This window comes from Scyliorhinus canicula, chromosome 14, assembly GCF_902713615.1.
Source record: "Scyliorhinus canicula chromosome 14, sScyCan1.1, whole genome shotgun sequence".
NCBI lineage: Eukaryota > Metazoa > Chordata > Chondrichthyes > Carcharhiniformes > Scyliorhinidae > Scyliorhinus > Scyliorhinus canicula.
Window position 1 is genome coordinate 20,553,867 of NC_052159.1, and position 20,399 is coordinate 20,574,265.

General features: G+C 47.2%; 1 protein-coding gene across 2 annotated transcripts in view; it reads right to left on the reverse strand.

Moving 5' to 3' along the window:
* Positions 1–4,260, reverse strand: part of LOC119977846 (regucalcin-like) — a 40,169-nt gene extending 35,909 nt beyond the window's left edge. The window contains exon 1 of one of the 2 annotated variants that reach the window (XM_038819093.1): positions 4,182–4,260. The gene's annotated coding sequence lies outside the window, so the exon portion shown is untranslated. The remainder of the gene's footprint in view (positions 1–4,181) is intronic. The other variant, XM_038819094.1, reaches the window with a different exon arrangement.
* Positions 4,261–20,399: the final 16,139 nt, after the last annotated feature.

Genomic DNA, 20,399 nt, shown 5'->3' on the forward strand with positions numbered 1-20,399 from the left:
TAGGGGCGAAACCCACGCAAACACGGGGAGGACGTGCAAACTCCACACGGACAGTGACCCAGAGCCGAGATTGAACCTGGGACCTCGACGTCGAGAGGCAGCAGGGCTAACCCACTGTGCCACCGTCCTGCCAAAATCTTTAGAAATATTAATGGACTAGCTCAGCTCAGAGAAATGAACTGTTTACAATGGACATTCGTGGCTGAAGCTCGAGGTCCTCCGGGATACTGTCACGAGCTCAACTCCTAATCTCTAAACAGCTGGACAGCAGAGTTCACATGGTGGAGTTTCATAGAAACAGAAAATAGAAGCAGGAGGAGGCCATTCGGCCCTTCGAGCCTGCTCCGCAATTCATTATGATCATGACTGATCATCAAGTTCAATATTCTGATCCCGCCTTCTCCCCATATCCCTTGATCCCTTTAGCCCCGAGAGCTTTATCTAATTCCATCTCGAAATTACATAACGTTCTGTCCTCAACTACTTTCATAGTAAGTGAATTCACAGATTCACCACTCTTTGGGTGAACAAATTTATCCTTACTCAGTCCTAAAAGGTTTATTCCTTATCCTCAAACTATGACCCATAGTTCTGGACTCCCCCACCATTGGGAACATTCTTTCTGAATCTACCCTGTCTAATCCTGTTAAAAGTTTGTATGTTTCTATGAGATCCCCTTCACTCTTCTAAACTCCAGTGGATATAATCCTAACCGACTTAGTCTCTCCTCATATGACAGTCCCGCCATCCCAGGAATCAGCTGGTGAACCTTCTCTGCACTCCCTCCATAGCAAGAACATCCATCCTCAGATACTTTCAGCTGCTAATTTCATATGGCTGTGTGACCCAGATTACCTCATCTCCCAGATTTTTCCCTCCTCACCTTCTCTCAGGGTGCTGCCCAGGGTGGTCCGCCTAAATCTCCAGCAGTTGTTCGCCCATGCAGCTACTGCTTTCTTGGTCTCAGGACACCATCGGAAGCTTTGGTCTGCCCCATTTGTGACCATGGATCCTCGGCATTGCTGTCTCACCACTCTCAAACCTCTGCTCCAGCTCCATGCTGCTGCCCTGCTCTCTCACTCTCTCCACGGGATTCCTGACTCCATCCAAACCATTTAGCCCATTCCCCTGGCTTCAACCTACACCCCCTCCTTCTACAGCCTGTGCTCCAGGCTCAGCCTGCACCCAACAGCCTGCTGAAGACCTTTCCTCGTGCCTAGTGCCCCGGAGGATATGCCCTGAAGTGGGCAGGGCTCAGCCTCCAGCCCCGCTCTGAAGTCAGATGTGAGGATGCCGTTGGTCCGCTCACCTGGCCGGTTACATATGTCTAAAAGTTCTTTCACTTCTCAAACCTATGAAGGCCAGTATGGTTGTGCACGATAGGTAAATCTGGCGCGACTACAAAATGTTATCGAAACACCAAGATAACGGTGAAGAAATCTTTCATGTCCTCTTGCTATTGTTTAGCAAACTGAGAATGCAAGAATACCTCAATCACAGTGCTGCACCAAGTCAGTGAATTTAATTCTATAATTTGAAGGCTCCTCATTACTTGCGCTAGACAGAAAAGGACTGAAATGAAGTAAAAATTGGAGCTTTCAACTTCATGCTGCGAGCCCTACTTACTTTATATAACAAGATTGGGATACTAACAATGTTCACACTTCAGGGTGCCCTGGCCACTGTCCTAAAGCTTTCTTATAAGAGAGATAGTGCATGTTGATAAAGTATATCAGATCAATGCTCCCCACGCATGTTATGTTGCCCCACTCTTTGAAAAAGTACATTCATTATTCATGAAAAGAGTTTTACAAACAACACAAAGGCCTGCAATTATAAAGAACCGTGGTGTTCTTGCAGGGAGGAAGAATCCAGCTGTTAAGTCTCAGAAACGGAGAATCCGCTCCATGTCTTTTTTGAGACATTTGTCTCAGTTCACAGTCTAGGATGAACTGCCACATGGTGTGGAATCAAAGGGAAAACGTAATCGTATCAACCCCTTAAGTGATTTGGTGTGAATTGATGAGCCGCACTTTTGTGACAAAATCCATCAGCTCAGAAAGGTTTTAGTGCTGAGGCCTTAATCATTTCTCGTATAACAACTTATATTGATATTGCACCTTTAATGTACGGAAATGTTCCAAGGTATTGCACAGAAGCTTCATAAAACAAAGTAAAACACTGAGCCATTGAAGGAGATGTTGAGTCAATGATGAAAAGCTTTGTCAAAAAGGAAGGATTTAAGAAATATTTTGAAAGAGGAATGTGTGGAATTCAGGTGTATAGATTTAGGGGAGGGTTTAGGATTTAGGCAACTGAAGGCAAGTCCTTCAATGGTGCAACAATTATAACTGGGGATGCAAAGGGCAGCACGGTGGAGGTGGTTAGCATTGCTGCCTCACGGCGCCGAGGTCCCAGATTCGATCCCAGCTCTGGATCACTATCCGTGTGGAGTTTGCACATTCTCCCCGTGTTTGCGTGCGTTTCACCCTCACAACCCAAAGATGTGCAGGGTAGGTGGATTGGCCACACTAAATTGCCCCTTAATTGGAAAAAATGAATTGGGTACACTAAAATTAAAACTGGGGATGCAAGAGAGGCCAAAATTAGAGGAATGCAGATATTTTGGAGTTGCAAGGTTGGAGGTGATTACACAGAGGGATTTGAAAGCAACGATGAGACTTTCAAAATCAAGACATTACCTGGTCGGGAACAAGTGTAGGTCAGCGAGTACAGGTTGGCAGGGGAACAGGACTTGCTGAGAGTTATGATGTGGAGAGCACAATTTGGACTTCCTCACGTTTATGGAGGGTAGCATGTGGGAGACCAGCCAGGAGCGCTTTGGAAAAGTCAGGTCTAAGATAACTACAGGCATGGATGAGGATTCCAGCAACTGATGGGCTGAGATGAGGGTGAAACTGAGTATTGTTAGGCGATAGAATTAGGTGGTCTTAGTGACAAGATAAATAGGAGATTGAAAGCTCACCTCAGGCTCAAATGTGACACCAAGGTTGGGCACAGACAGGCTTACTCTCAGACTGTTGCCAGGGAGAGGGATGGAGTTAGTAGTTGGGAAACAGAGTTTGGAGTAGGGGCTGAAAACAGTCTTCCCAATATTTAAGTGGAAATTTCTGCTCAGTGAGTACTGGGTATCATATCGGCTAGGTGCCGTCAGCACGTTAAAACTTAATGCTTGCCTTCAGATGATGTCACTGAGGACAGCATATAGATGAAAAATAGGAGGCGTCCAGGACAGATCCTTGTGTTGGAGGTGGTCAACAGAGGTAATAGTGAGAAAACATGATGTGGACATGCCGGCGTTGGATTGGGGTGAGCACAGTAAGAAGTCTTACAACACCAGGTTAAAGTCCAACAGGTTTGTTTCAAACACGAGCTTTCGGAGCACTGCTCCTTCACCTGAGGAAGGAGCAGTGCTCCGAAAGCTCGTGTTTGAAACAAACCTGTTGGACTTTAACCTGGTGTTGTAAGACTTCTTACAGTGAGAAAACAAGAGGAGAAACCATTGCAAGTGATTCTCTGGCTTCAACTGGATCGATAGAAATGGAACCACAAGAGCAATCCCACCCAGCTGGACAACAAAGAGGCAACAACACTGACATACTCAAGAGAACTTTCCAACTGGAAATATTGATAATCGGGCCAAAACTTTCTGGATCCCCAGTATCGGGGTAAGGGTTCACATGGCAATTGTCCAGATGCACTAACTTTCCCTGGACAATTGTGTTATGCCTGGAATCATCCAATTTAAATCACTAACTTTGCATGGTTCTGCCAGTTTTACACTCATAGTTACTTTAAAAGAGCTAGAAGGAAAACAAACGCTTCCAACTTAAGTGTAACTATTTTAAAGACCCAGACCGAGCTGTGCATGGGACATTGCCTCCCGTCCACCCCAACTAAGCACCCTACATCCCATGGTATTCCCTCCCATCCCCACACCCCTCCAACCAGGCTGGACCCAACACCCGCCCGTCCCATCCCCAACCTGAAAAACCATCCCCACAACTCGACCCTGCCCCGCCCCACATCCGTGCCTGGCTTGATGTCCAAAACCCCCCCCCCCGCCATTAACAATGTCTGAATCCCCACCCATGGCCAAACCACCAGTCCACATCCAAATCACTTACCCTCCCCTTTCAATGGGACCTCTTTAAACTCACCTACTTTGCAACAGCTGATGCTGTCTTCTCCTTTGCTCAGCTTCCGTTACACTTCACCGCTGGAGCCGGGGTCACGCTTCGCTTCGTCAGTCCCACCCGGCCTGAGTCAGGAAGGTCAGGCGAGACGCGCTTTAAGCGCGGGTAAGTGGATAAGGAGTGGTGATCTGCTGCCGATTGCCACTCCGAGGGAGTTACAGTTATCCCACTTGCAAACTTTTGTATTCTTAGATTTGAGTATATTGACTCCTTTTAAAACTGTAACTACAAATGTGCTGATGCAGCCTGCCTGTAAAGAGGAGAACGAAAGCAGCAATAAGGAGTTTTTAAAAAAACTATAGTAAAGTTTAAAATTGCTCTGCTGGGAACTATTATAATCCCCCACAGAGGTCAAGGAATAAGAATGACCCGATTCCCCATGGTCTCCACTGAAGTCACAGTAACTTCACTGCAGTGTTAATGTAAGCCTACTTGTGACAATAAAGATTATTAGATGAACTTCCCCAGTAACAGGGACGGGGCATCCCCTTAACAAAGGAAGACCTCCCTGGTATAAAAACCTGACCTGGTGCAGGTCAGGGAGGGAGACCCTTAGGGGAGGGGAGTGTGAGATTGTATTGATAAACCTTGTTCAGCGGTTTCTACCTGCTGTTTCGGCAGATTCAACAGGGACAAAGTCCTTCTACGATTACAGAATAACCCAATTAACAAGCTTTGAACAATTCATTAACTGATGCATAGTAATTTTGCTCTGTCGAGTGCAGTAATATCTGATCTATGTTGTCATTGAAAAACTAGCTTAATTGTTAATTTTGTGAATGAGTTTTCAGACTGCTTTCCAAATACCAGCGAATTCCATTTAATAAAGTAATCATTAAGAAGAAAAACAAGACATTGAGGAGCCAACCTTGGAAAATTGAAAAAGTCAGTAAAATAAGCCCAATGTTAAGCTATTTACTTATTTCTAGCCTTGGATTGAGATGAGGCGGGGGGGGGGGGGGGGGGGGGAAGAGAGAGAGAGAGAGCGAGTGTGCAGAGTGAAGTTTTCTTGGTTAAAGCTAAGTGCGAGGAAGAGCTGGAGGCAGCACTGGAGGAGGGATTGTGGTGTGAGATGCTGCGGGGAGTAAGTGCCTCGGCTTTGTGTGCGAGGTTTGGGCTGATACAGCTGAAGGTGGTGTAGTACAGGGCACACCTGACAAAGTCAAGGATAGCCAGCTGATTGAGGGCGTGGAGGATTGAGAGGGTGTCTGTGAGTGATGTGGGTGGGGCCCTGCGAACCATGTACAGATGTTTTGGTCCTGCCCGAAGCTGGAAAGGTTCTGGAGGGTGGTTTTCAGCACCATCTCGGGGGTTTTGCACGTTGATGTGGAGCCCAGTGCCCTGGAAGCCATATTTGGGGTGTCAGACCAACCAGAGTTGTGGACGGTGCGGGGGGCAGATGTTTTAGCCTTCATGTCGCTGATTGCTTGCAGGCTGACTTGTTGGGGTGGAGGTCAGTCTCTCCACCCTGTGCCTCAGTGTAGCGGGCGGACCTGCTGGGATTTTTAGCCATGGAGCAGGTGAAAATTGCTCAAAGCGGGGTGAATAATGCGTTCCACAGAATTTGGGATTTGTTCATTTTGCAATTTTGAGTGTTGGTTACCGATGGCTGTTAAGGGATTGGGGGGGGGGGTGGGGGAGGTTAATGTGTCGGGTGGGTTTGCTACTATTGTAAAATGTAAAAATTGTGAAAATTTGGAATAAAAATACTTTCTTTTAAGAAGTCACATTCGTCGACAAAAGTACCAGGCAATGGCTACAATGACTATCTCCAAAAGAGGAGAATCTAACCATCAGAAGCAGCACGGTAGCACAGTGGTTAGCACAGTTGTTTCACAGCTCCAAGGTCCCAGGTTCGATTCCTGCTGGGTCACTGTCTGTGAGGAGTTTTCATGTTCTCCCAGTGTCTGTCGGGATTTCCTCCGGGTGCTCCGGTTTCCTCCCACAGTCCAAAGATGTGCAGGTTAAGTGGATTGGCCATGCTAAATTTCCCTTAGTGTCCAAAAAGTTTGGGTGGGGCTACTGGGTTACACGGATAGGATGAAATGAAAATGAAAATGAAATGAAAATCGCTTATTGTCACAAGTAGGCTTCAATAAAGTTACTGTGAAAAGCCCCTAGTCGCCACATTCCGGCGCCTGTCCGGGGAGGCTGGTACGGGAATCGAACCGTGCTGCTGGCCTGCTTGGTCTGCATTAAAAGCCAGCGATGTAGCTCAGTGAGCTAAACCAGGTCACTTCTCAAAAAGAGCCGGAGGCTTTTCACAGCTATGTAGAATTGTGGGCCTTTCATGTTTAATTCAGTCTTTAGGTTTAAAAAAAAAAAAAATTGTTGAAGTTTTTCCGTTTTATAAAACAAAGCAACAAAACCGCAGGATTGGTACAGCACAGCAAAAATGTCTCAGCATACATAGATACAGAGGAGGACAGAAGAACAACAATACAGTTGGCTCAGTGCAAACACTAAACCCGACTTGATGCCTCTCTACACAACACTAGAGAACACAGGGGGTATCGATAACACGCTGTGACATCCTCCCCTTGGATATCAGACCTGTCTCGAACCTTGCAGGAGCCAGAATTCTTAGTCTTTAGGTTTAATGTCGTCAATAGGCCTATATAGGTTACTGGCATCGATACAACATCTTTGAGATTTTCCAAAGCAATTTACAGCCAGTGAAAGACTTGAGAAGTGTAGCCACTCATGTAACAGAGGGAAATGTGACAGCTAATCCGTGCACAGCAAGATCCCACAAACTGTAATAAAACTAATCACCAGTGAGCGCTGTTGATTGAGGGTAAAATGTTGCCCAGAAAGGGAACCTCCCAGTTCCTATTCAAATATAGCAATGCTATGTTTTACATTCATCTCGGAAGGCAGAGAGAACCTTGTTTCAATACCTATAGAAAAGGAAAATTACATTGTCCATTACCTGCATAATACTCTTGTCCATTACATGGAATTCTTCTTGGCAGTCACTCCGGGTTGAGGATGACTTGCTTCCACTCTGGGGAGGTGGGTTGCGCGATGGTTGAATAGTCCAATCCTGGATCTGCAGACTCTGCCACAGTTTTGGCAGGTGGTGTTTAATGAGGTGGGTGGGTGGGACGCATTCTGCGCTCTTCACGCTGTCTATGTTTGGTCTCCGCGTGCTCTACCCTGTAACGCTCAAGGCGATTGACTCCTTTGCGGATGCTTTTTCTCCAGTTTGTACATTCTAAGGCAAGCTATTCCCACGTGTCGATGGGGATGTTGCATTTCATAGAATTTACAGTGCAGAAGGAGGCCATTCAGCCCATCGCGTCTGCACCGGCTCTTGGAAAGAGCACCCTACCCAAGCCCACACCTCCACCCTATCCCGATAACCCAGTAACCCCACCCAACACTAAGGGAAATTTTGGACACTGAGGGCAATTTAGCATGGCCAATCCACCTAACCTGCACAACTTTGGACTGTGGGAGGAAACCGGAGCACCCGGAGGAAACACACCCATTTATTTAGGGAGACTTTCAGAGTGTCCTTGTAGCATTTCCTGCGCTCTCCTAGTTATTGCTTGCCACTGTGGAGCTCCGAGTAGACCCCTTGTTTCAGGAGTCTCGGGTCGGACAATGAGGCCCACCCATCACAGCTGGTCAAGCGTGACCAGTGCCTCGATACTGAAGATATTGGCCTGGGAGAGGACGATCACATTGGTACACCTATCCTGCCAATGGATTTGCAGGATTTTGCAGAGGCAATGTTGGTGATATCTCGCTAGGGATTTGAGGTGTTTGCTGTACATTGTCCATGTTTCTAATGCATACAGGAGGGCAGGGACCACGGCTGCTCTGTAGACCATGAGCTTGGTGCTGGGGTTGAGATCTCGGTCTTTGAACACTCAGTTCCTTAGGCGTCCGAAGACTGCACTAGCGCATAGGAGTCAATGCTGGATTTCATCGTCAATATCTGCTTTTTAATAACCTTTATTGTCACAAGTAGGCTTACATTAACACTGCAATGAAGTCACTGTGAAAAGCCCTTAGATGCCACATTCCGGCACCTGTTCGGGTACACAGAGCGAGAATTCAGAATGTTCAATTCACCTAACAGTACGTCTTTCGGGACCTGTGGGAGGAAACCGGAGCACCAGGAGGAAACCCACACAGACACAGGGAGAACGTGCAGATTCCACACAGTGACCCAAGTCAGGAATTGAACTTGGGACCCTAGCACTGTGAAGCAACTGTGCTACAGTGCTCGCACTGAGAAGAGGCTCCTGAGGTATGGGAAATTACCAACATTGTCCTGGGGCTCACCGTAGATCTTGACCCAAGTTAACCTATGCCAGTCATGCGAAAATTCAATTCCAACTGCATTGTTCAAAGAGTCGTCCCACAAGATTCTTTCCTCAATTGATACTGCAAAAAACAGTCCGTCATTCACATAATTCTAGCTCCAGGATTGTGCTGATCTCAAAATGTCTGCATGACATTGCACTTGAAGTTTCAATATATCAGTGGCTGTTTTTCTAATATTGTTCACTTCCTCCCAATATATTCAAGCATTGCACCGACAGCTGCTAACCTGCTGCTTGTGTTAAACTCAGTCTTGTTCTCCATTATAACTTTTGTTCTGCTCTTTCATACCAACATTGTGATGTTTGCTGTGTTGTTAAAGGAACTCATTTCATAAAAGCAGTTGGCACCATGTTTGGATGGCAGTCTAAAAAGGTTTAATCATTAACCCCAATAATGAGTCAACTGGGATCCAGTCAATCCTTTCACTGGGTAATTAGAAAATTTCACAGCAGTTCAACATCACTTAGAGACAATCTGTTAGGAAAGGCAACAGAGGTGCAGTTGTGTTTAAATCAATGACACTGTCTACAAGACGTCTGCATGCTAAAATCAACAGACTTGCAGACATTTAAAAACTACATTCAGAATCTGTAATAACTATGTCTTCATCCACACATAAAATTATAGTACCAGTAAAATTGAAGTGCATTTTTGAAAGAAAAATACGATCCTGTACCAGACCCCAACAGTGGCTAGGATATTGGACTGAAACCCCAATATTTGAGTTTAATTTTAGACTATGCGAAAGAATGATTCGCTTCAGGACTGATTGCATGGAAAAAAAATAGGGCTTGGGTAGCTGGGGTATTTTTGTTGGGGTGTTGTTTATATAAGCCAAGTTGACTGGTTTTGGGGCGTCTGATTGTTCATTAAAGAACAAAGGAAAGTACAGCACAGGAACAGGCCCTTCGGCCCTGCAAGCCTGCGCCGACCACCTGTACCGGTGTCCATATCCCTCTATTCCCATCCTATTCATATATTTGTCAAGATACCCCTTAAACGTCACTATCGTCCCTACTTCCACCACCTCCTCCGGCAGCGAGTTCCAGGCACCCACTACCCTCTGTGTAAAAAAACTTACCTCGTACATCTCCTCTAAACCTTGTCCCTCGCACCTTAAACCTATGCCCTCTAGTAATTGACCCCTCTGCCCTGGGAAAAAGTCTCTGACTATCCACTCTGTCTATGCCCCCCATAATTTTGTAGTCCTCTATCAGGTCGCCCCTCATCCTCCTTCGTTCCAGTGAGAATAAACCAAATTTATTCAACCTCTCCTCATAGCTAATGCCCTCCATACCAGGCAACATCCTGGTAAATCTCATCTACACCCTCTCTAAAGCTTCCACATCCTTCTGGTAGTGTGGCAACCAGAATTGAACACTATACTCCCATGTGTGGCCGAACTAAAGTTCTATACAGCTGCAACATGACTTGCCAATTTTTATACTCAATGCCCCGGATGAAGGCAAGCATGCCGTATGCCTTCTTGACTACCTTCTCCACCTGTGTGGCCCCTTTGAATAGCCTGTGGACCTGTACACCAAGATCTCTCTGACTGTCAATACTCGAGGGTTCTACCATTCACTGTATATTCCCTACCTGTATTAGACCTTCCAAAATGCATTACCTCACATTTGTCCAGATCAAAATCCATCTGCCATCCCGCCGCCCAAGTCTCCTAACGATCTAAATCCTGCTGTATCCTCTGAGTCCTCATCGCTATCCGCAATTCCACCAACATTTGTGTCGTCTGCAAACTTACTATTCAGACCAGTTACATTTTCCTCCAAATCATTTATACAAATTTAGTACGAACAGCAAAGGTCCCAGCACTGATCCCTGCAGAACACCACTATAGTCACAGCCCTCCAATCAGAAAAGCACCCTTCCATTGCTACTCTCTGCCTTCTATGGCCTAGCCAGTTCTGTATCCATCTTGCCAGCTCACCTCTGATCCCGTGTGACTTCACCTTTTGTACCAGTCTGCTATGAGGGACCTTGTCAAAGGCCTTACTGAAGTCCATATAGACAACATCCACTGCCCGACATGCAATCATCTTTGTGACTTCCTCGAAAAACTCTATCAAGTTAGTGAGACACGACCTCCCCTTCACAAAACCGTGCTGCCTCTCGCTAATACGATTAGATCCTGTCTCGAAGAATTCTCTCCAGTAATTTCCCTACCACTGCCTAAGGGTCACCGGCCTGTAGTTCCCTGGATTATCCTCGCTACCCTTCTTAAACAAAGGAACAATGGCTATTCTCCAGTCCTCTGGGACATCACCTGAAGACAGTGAGGATCCAAAGATTTCTGTCAAGGCCTCAGCAATTTCCTCTCTAGCCTCCTTCAGTATTCTGGGGTAGATCCCATCAGGCCCTGGGGATTTATCCACCTTAATATTTTTCAAGACGCCCATAACCTCGTCTTTTTGGATCTCAATGTGGCCCAGGCTATCTACACACCTTTCTCCAGACTCAACATCCACCAATTCCTTCTCTTTAGTGAATACTGCTGCAAAGTATTCATTTAGTACCTCGCCCATTTCCTCTGGCTCCACACATATATTCCCTCCCCTGTCCTTCAGTGGGCCAACCCTTTCCCTGGCTACCCTCTTGCTTTTTATGTACATGTAAAAAGCCTTGGGATTTTCCTTAACCCTATTTGCCAATGACTTTTCGTGACCCCTTTTAGCCCTCCTGACTCCTTGCTTAAGTTCCTTCCTACTTTCCTTATATTCCACACAGGCTTCGTCTGTTCCCAGCCTTCGAGCCCTGACAAATGCCTCCTTTTTCTTTTTGACAAGGCCTACAATATCTCTCGTTATCTAAGGTTTCTGAAATTTGCCATATTTATCCTTCTTCCACACAGGAACTGACATTTGAAAGTCTCCCACATGTCAGATGTTGATTTACCTTCAAACATCCACCCCCAATCTAGGTTCTTCAGTTCCAGCCTAATATTGTTATAATTAGCCTTCCCCCAATTTAGCACATTCACCCTCATCCTTGTCCACCAGCACTTTAAAACTTACTGAATTGTGGTCATTGTTTCCAAAATGTTCCCCTACTGAAACTTCTACCACCTAGCTGGGCTCATTCTCCAATACCCGGTCCAGTACAGCCCCTTCTCTAGTTGGACTATCTACATATTGTTTTAAGCAGCCCTCCTGGATGCTTCTTACAAACTCTGCCCCGTCCAAGCCCCTAGCACTAAGTGAGACCCAGTCAATGTTGGGGAAGTTAAAGTCTCCCATCACAACAACCCTGTTGCTTTTACTCCTTTCCAAAATCTGGCTACCTTTCTGCTCCTCTATCTCCCGCTGGCTATTAGATGGCCTGTAGTAAACCCCCAACATTGTGACCACCCTTCTTATTCTTGATCTCGACCCATATAGCCTCGCTGCCCTCTGAGGTGTCCTCCCGCAGTACAGCTGTGACCAATCGCCCTAACCAGTAGCGCAATTCCTCCACCCCTTTTACATCCCCCTCTATCCCGCCTGAAACATCTAAATCCTGGAATGTTTAGCTGCCAATCCTGTCCTTCCCTCAACCAGGTCTCTGTAAGGGCAACAACATCATAGATCCAAGTGCTAATCCACGCTCTAGGTTCATATGCCTTACTTGTTATACATCTTGCATTAAAACATATGCACTTCAGGCCACCAGTCCCGCTGTTTTCAGCAACATCTCCCTGTCTGCTCTTCCTCAGAGCCATAGTGGCCCTATTTCCTAGTTCTCCCTCAATTTTTTCACCTTCTGACCTATTGCTCCGGTACCTACTCCCCTGCCATACTAGTTTAAGCCCTCCCGTGTGACACTAGCAAACCTCGTGGCCAGGATATTTATGCCTCTCCAGTTTAGATGTAACCTGTCCTTCATATACAGGTCACACTTGCCCCGGAAGAGCTCCCAGTGGTCCAAATAACTGAAACCCTCCCTCCTACACCAGCTGTTTAGCCACGTGTTAAGCTGCTCTATCTTCCTAGTTCTAGTCTCACTGGCACGTGGCACAGGGAGTAATCCAGAGATTACAACCCTTGAGGTCCTGTCTTTTAACTTTCTGCCGAGCTCCCTGAACTAGTGCTGCAGTACGTCATCCCCCTTCCTGCCTATGTCATTAGTACCAATATGTACCACGTCCTCTGCCTGTTTGCCCTCCCCCTTCAGGATGCCCGCTACCCATTCTGAGACATTCTGGACCCTGGCACCAGGGAGGCAACATACCATCCTGGAGTCTCTTTCACATCCACAGAAGCTCCTATCTGTGCCCCTGACTATAGAGTCCCCTATGACTATTGCTCTTCTGCGCTTTGACCGTTCCTGCTAAACATCAGAGCCAGCCGAGGTGCCACTGCAGTGGCTGCTGCTGTTTTTCCCTGATAGACTATTCCCCCCCGACAGTATCCAAAGGGGTATACCTGTTCGGGCCAACCACAGAGGATTCCTGCACTGACTGCCTGCCCTTTCTGGTGGTCACCCATCTCTCTGCCTGCACCTTGGGTGTGACCACATTTATATAACTGCTATCTATGACGTTTTCCGCCACCTGCATGCTCCTAAGTGCATCCAACTGCTGCTCCAACTGAACTATGCAGTCTGTGAGGAGCCCCAGTTGGGCGCACTTTCTGCAGATGAAGCCATCCGGGACGCTGGAAACCTCCCGGATCTGCCACATCTCACAGTCAGAGCACTGCACCCCTCTAATTGACATTGCATTAACTAATTAGTAAATTAAATTGAAAAATACATTTAAAAAAAAAGTTACTGTTAATTATATATTTCCCAGCATTAGATTTCTACTATAAATAAATGCTAAATACAGTAGTCTCCGGTCTCTGGCTTAGATACCCCTCTAAGTTATGATTAAGTAATTAATTACGTTTAATTAGTTTAACAATGTTTAATTTTTAAAATTAAGGGCAGCACGGTGGCGCAGTGGGTTAGCACTAATGCCTCACGACGCCGAGGTCCCAGGTTCAATCCAGGCTGTGGGTCACTGTCCATGTGGAGTTTGCACATTCTCCCTGTGTTTGCGTGGGTTTCGCCCTGACAACCCAAAGATGCGCACGTTAGGTGGATTGGCCATGCTAAATTACCCCTTAATTGGAAAAAATTAATTGGGTACTCTACATTTATATAAAAAAAATAGAAAACATTTAATTTCACACCTGAAAAGAGTAGTTTACAATTACCCCTGACCACAACTAAACAATTTCCCACATACAGCTCTTAATCCATCTTAAAATTAGCAGGGCACAGAGTCATACTTGCTTTATAAAACAGATGTGGCTCCGAATGGAACCCCTTCAGACTTCAACTGCTTCAATAGGTGCTTCAACTAGCTTGTTTTAGCACAGTGTTTTTCAGACTCTGGCTGAATATTTTCAAATAGCTGCTTCAACTAGGTGTTTTAGCGCAGTGTTTCTTTCAGGCTCTGGTTGAATATCTTCAAATAGCTGCTTCAACTAGGTTGTTTTAGTGCAGTGCTTTTTAAACATTTTTGCCCAGGACCCATTTTTGCCAATCGCCAATCCTTCAGGACCCACACTAGCCGACCACACTGGCTGACCTCTGCGACCCATCATTTTTGCTTATCTTTAATGTGACGGGTGAGCCTGCTTGGTCCTCATGATCTCACTTGCTTTGTTATTTAACATTTTTGATGATGACTTCAGCTGATGATTAAAGATCTCATTGCATCTGTTGAAAAAAGTCAAGAGATTTATCCTTGATCCTGGCATGTTTAGTCTTCAAATGTCTTTGAATCGGGCCCGGTAATCCTGGATCACCAGTCCGGGGAAGACTCCGACTTCCTGTCACAGTTGTCTTTAACACCCTCCACCATCGCCGAGGCACTCACCTGGGTTGGGCACTTCAGTGACGAGGCTCCTGGGATGTTATCTGGTGTGCACCACACACGTACAGCAATACAACAGGTGGAGGTAGAAACCCCTGAGGGGCGGATGGCCCGAGGGCGGCCTGACCCCAGGGACTAGCTGCCGTCCAGGCGGGTCGCGGGCTTCTGGAAACAGCTGTCCCACTGGTGTTGGAGATGCAGACACAGAGCCGGGGACTACACGAGAGGCTGTCAGCAATCATCCAGCGCCTGCAGGTGCAGCTAGAATGCAACAGCCTGCAGGGGCAGGAGGCAGTACCGACAATGCGTGCTACCTAAGCCAACATTGCACAGATGGCGTCCGCGGTGGAGGCCTTGGGGGCGAAGGTATCGGCCATGGGTCAGGATGTCCAAGGCCTGGAACGCTCTGTGCGGGGGTGGCTGAGGAACAGGAGAGGGCTGGTTGACACAGGCAGCTATATATCAGGGGCACCTGGTAAGGATTGTGGACATGAGAGGGGGTGGTTGGCTGGGGCAGGGGGGTTTTGGGGGAGGGACGGGATGTTCTCCTGCCGCTAGCCAGACCCCTTAGTTGGCGAACCTGGAGACGATCAGAGCATCCCATGTACACCAGCCCTGGCACACACATTGTACGGCCTCCTGTGCATGCCTGGGCCCCATGCCCTGCCCATCCCAGCTCTCCCCTGCATCCTCCTCCTCCGGCACGTCGCCCCTGTGCTGTGTGATGTTGTGGAGGACGTAAGCCACCACGATGCAGGAGGCTCTCTTAGCACTATACTGGAAGGAGGCCCCAGAGCAGTCCAAGCATCTTCAGGACCCCAGTGCACCGCTCAACCATGGCCCCAGTCGCAGCTTGGGCATTGTTGCAGCCGGTCTTCACTTTGGTCTGAAGTCTCCGGATTGGCGCCATCAGCCATGACCACAGCGTATAACCCGTCGCCCAGGACCCAACCCCTCACCCGGGGGTGCACCTCGAAGATGTCGGGAACCGTTGAGTGTGTCAGGATGAAGACATCGCGCACGCTGCCTGAGTATCGGACACAGACATGAATTATGTGCACCTCATGGCCACACACCAACTGCAAGTTCATCGAGTGGAACCCCTTTCAGTTTGTGAAGACCATATGTCTCCCTGCTCAGCCGGAGTCTTCGATGACACGCCCGGTCCGCAGGTCCTTGAATGACAGGTGCTGCCGGTACACACGAGGCCTGATGCGGTGCCTCCTTCCCACCTCCTCCTCTGTGGACCCCGTCTGGTTCCCTTCTGTAGGGGATACCATGGGCTTTCCCGTTGGGTATGCCGCGTGATGTCCCGCTGGCGGTTGTGGACGGGGTGGAGGGAGGGCTTGGGAGTGGGGCGGATGCATCCATACAGCCGGTGTCACTCTATGCAACCACGGGCCACGGTGAGCGGTCAGTGGGGTGGGCAGCAAGGTAGCTGTGTTGCAGGCTGTGGCAATGGTGGCCCATGTCTGGACACCACCCTGGTCCTGGGGGTCACCCCAACACCACAGCCAAACCCCCGGCCCTGGCAAAGCTCCCAGAAACCAGCAACCCATGGTCGCGTCTCTGGGAACATCTCCTATCACCTCTCTCCCTCACCAGCCTGGTACTTGATTTTTATAAGCCACAAATGAATCTCACCATCAGTAATTCTTCGTGGTGGAGGCGGAGCATGGCAGAAGCCCCAGAGAATACCGCGTCGGGCCAGTTCATGATATGCCAATGGCATTTATTATACATGCAGGGGAGAATGCATTGACGCTGCTGTTGAGGCACCAGATCATGGCGTTCCGTCAGGCACCCAGCACCAGCCACGATTTTCGGCTCACATGCAATTCTCCGTCCAATCACGTTTTGCAATTCCAGCGTTGCTGGATGGAGAATCCCACCCATTATCTCTACAGGCTGCAATAGAACATCAACTCCCCAGGCACCTTTCCAGTCAAACCACAGTCCAGTAGTCCAGACTGAAAAACACATTCCTTGTCAATTTCACCTTCCGTTTACTCGGAGCAAAACAACATATTTTTTAAAACCCTGACCATTGCAACCAAACACACTATACCACCAGGCTTTTAACTCTTAACTTGTGCGAATATTTAAAGGCCAATTTTTCTAAAACCTTCCTATCGTCAATACTCAAGTCACAATTTTTCTTTATCAAAATCAGGTTTTAATTGCTTGCTGATACATGTCTGGGGCTGGTTTAGCACAGTGGGCTAAACAGCTGGCTTGTAATGCAGAACAAGGCCAGCAGCGCAGGTTCAATTCCCGTACCAACCTCCCCGAACAGGTCCGGAATGTGGTGAATAGGGGCTTTTCACACTAACTTCATTGAAGCCTACTTGTGACAATAAGTTATTATTATGATGATCATTCTTTTGGATCTCACTGAATGGAATAAAACTGCTATTAAAAATTTTCAGCAAATGCTGATCAAATTCGTACAGACCTAACTGAATGACCCACAGAAGAACAGCAGTATGGGACATGAATTAACCTGCAGCGCTATTAAATAGGAGGGAAATGACAACAAGTGTGAGCAGGAATGAGCGTATTTGGGAAAGCCCAATAGAGACGACCAATTGTCTGCTGACACGCACCGTTTGGTTCCAACAGATCCAGATAAGCAAACCACTCATGATCTCTTCAATTCTACATAAGAAACTCGGTCTTGCTTTGTAATGTTGCAAATACAAGATCATAAAATATAGGAGCAGAATTAGGCCACTCGGCCCATCGAGTCTGCTCCGCCATTCAATCATGGCTGACTTTTTTCTCATCCCCAATCTCCTGATCTCCTTATTAATCAAGAACCTATTTATCTCTGTCTTAAAGACACTTAGTGATATGGCCTCCACAGCCTTCTGCGGCAAAAAAGTTCCATAGATCCACCGCCCTCTGGCTGAAGAAATTGCTGCTCAACTCTGTTTTAAAGGATTGTCTCTTTGGTCTGAAATTATGTCCTCTGGTTCTAGTTTTTCCTACAAGTGAAAACATCCTCTCAATGTCCACTCTATCCAGGCCTCACTGTATCCTGTAAGTTTCAATAAGATCCCCCCTCATCCTTCTGAACTCCAACGAGTACAGGCCCAGTCTCCTAACCATTCTTCATACGACAAGCTCTTCATTCCAGGAATATTCTTGTGAACCTCCTCTGGACCCTTTCCAAAGTAAGAAATGGCAGACGAACTGAATAGTTACTTTGCAACTATTCTATGAAACACAACAGGATATAGATAGGCTGCAAAATTGGGTAGAGAAATAAGGGGCAGCACGGTAGCATAGTGGTTAGCACAATTGCTTCACAGCTCCAGGGTCCCAGGTTCGATTCCCGGCTTGGGTCACTGTCTGTGTGGAGTCTGCACGGTCTCCCCGTGTCTGCGTGGGTTTCCTCCGGGTGCTCCGATTTCCTCCCACAGTCCAAAGATGTGCAGGTTAGGTGGATTGGCCATGCTAAATTGCCCTTAGTGTCCAAAATTGCACTTAGTGTTGGGTGGGGTTACTGAGTTGTGGGGATAGGGTGGTGGTGTGCGGTTGGGTAGGGTGCTCTTTCCAAGAGCTGGTGCAGACTCGATGGGCTGAATGGCCTCCTTCGGCACTGTAAATTCTATGAATCTATGAGACTTCACGCTGGTAGACAGTGGGATGCTAGAACTCCAGGAGGATCAGGGGGCAGAGGTGAGTGCAGTGACCATCACTAAGGAGAAGGTTCTGAGGAAACTGAAAGGTCTGAAGGTGGATAAATCACCTGGACCGGATGGACTACACCCACGGTTCCAAAAGAGATAGCTGAGGAGATTGTGGAGGCATTGGTTGCGACCTTTCGGGAATCACTGGTGGCAGGAAGAGTCTCAGAGGACTGGAAAGTGACTAATGTAAAACCGCTGTTTAAGAAGGGAGGGAGGCAGAAGACGGGAAATTATAGGCTGGTTAGTCTGACTTTGGTCATTGGTAAGATTTTAGAGCCTATTATTAAAGATGAGATTGCGGAGTATTTGGAAGTGCATGGTAAAATAGGACCGAGCCAGTTGACTTTGTCAAAGGGTGGTCATGTCTGTTGAGCTATTTGAGGTCGTAACAAGGAAGTTAGACAAAGGAGAACCAGTGGACGTGGTTTATTTTGATTTCCAGAAGACCTCTGACAAGGTGCCGCATAGGAGACTGTTAAATAAATTAAGAACCCATGGTGTTAAGGGTAAGATCCTGGCATGGATAGAGGATTGGCTGACTGGTAGATGGCAGACATTGGGATTAAGGGATCTTTTTCAGGATGGCAGCCGGTGACTAGTGGTGTGCCTCAGGGGTCTGTGCTGGGACTACAACCTTTTGCAATATACATTAATGATCTGGAAGAAGGAACTGAAGGCACTGTTGCAAAGTTTGCAGATGATACAAAGATCTGATATGGGAGTAGTATTGAGGAAGCAAGGGGGCTGCAGAAGGATTTGGACAGGCTAGGAGAGTGGACATGAAGTGACAGATGAAATACAATGTGGAAAAATGTGAGGTTGTGCACTTTGGAAGGAGGAATCTAGGCATAGACTATTTTCTAAATGGGGAAATGCTTCGGAAATCAGAAGCACAAAGTGACTTGGGAGTCTTCGTTCAAGATTCTCTTAAGGTTAATGTGCAGGTTCAGTCAGCAGTTAGGAAGGCAAATGCAATGTTAGCATTCATGTCAAGAGGCTAGAATACAAGATCAGGGATGTACGTCTGAGGCCGTAGAAGGCTCTGGTCAGACCCCATTTGGTGCATTGTGAGCAGATTTGGGCCCTGTATCTAAGGAAGGATGTGCTGGCCTTGGAAAGGGCCCAGAGGAGGTTCAAAATTCATGTATCGCCACACCTGGTCAGCCAAATAGCCTATCTCCCATATATGTTGACAAGACGACTTTGGAATATGTTGAGTACTGCTCACAATTCGGCAGCAAACTCTCTCAAAAGGCCACCTTCGACAAGGAGATCCAACACTGGATTAGCTGCACCAGCTTAGCCCTCTACAAAGTACAACAAAGAGCTCCGCAAGTCAATAAAAGTCCCAGTGTACAGAGCAATTGCTATCTTTATGCTCCTGTTTTGTAGAGAACCATAGACAGTGCATCAGCGATATATAAGAGCACTGGAGAAGTTCAATCAGCGATGTCTCTGCCGCATGTTCCAGATTCAATGTGGGGACCATCGAACAAATTCCTTCTTGAAGACAGCTTCATGAACATTCAGGCAAAACTCCGAAAAAATCAACTTCGATAAACTGGACAGTCTCCGAATGGCTAAAATCCAGCTTGCCCATTAGGTCCTGTTCTCATAGAATTTACAATGCAGAAGGAGGCCATTCGGCCCATCGAGTCTGCACCGGCCCTTGGAAAGAGCACCCTACCTCAGCCCACACCTCTACCCTATCCCCGTAACCCAGTAACCCCACCTAATATTTTTGGAAGCTAAGGCCAATCCACCTAAGCTGCACATCTTTGGACTGTGGGAGAAAACCGGAGCACCCGGAAGAAACCCACGCAGGCATGGAGAGAACGTGCACACTCCGCCCAGATAGTGATCCAAGTCGGGACTCAAAGCTCGGACCCTGGAGCTGTGAAGCAATGTGCAAACCACTGTGCTACCGTGCTCAACTTTCCAAATGGTCAACTTCCAGAAGATGAAGAATACCATGATCATAGGTCATAGAATGTACAGTTCAAATGGAGGCCATTCAGCCCATTGAGTCTGCACCGGCCCTTGGAAAGAGCACCCTCCCGAAGCCCATGCCTCCATCCTATCCCGGTAACCCAGTAACACCACCTAACCTTTCGGACACTAAGGGGTAATTTAGCATGGCCAATCCACTTAACCTGCACATCTGAAGCTCTCCTTAAAGTACGACAGCATTGACATCAACGACTGGGAGAATTTTACTACAAATTATTCGAAGATTTGTCCATCAAGCTGCATTGAGTAACTTTGAGTCCCTACATCTTAAAGATAACATTG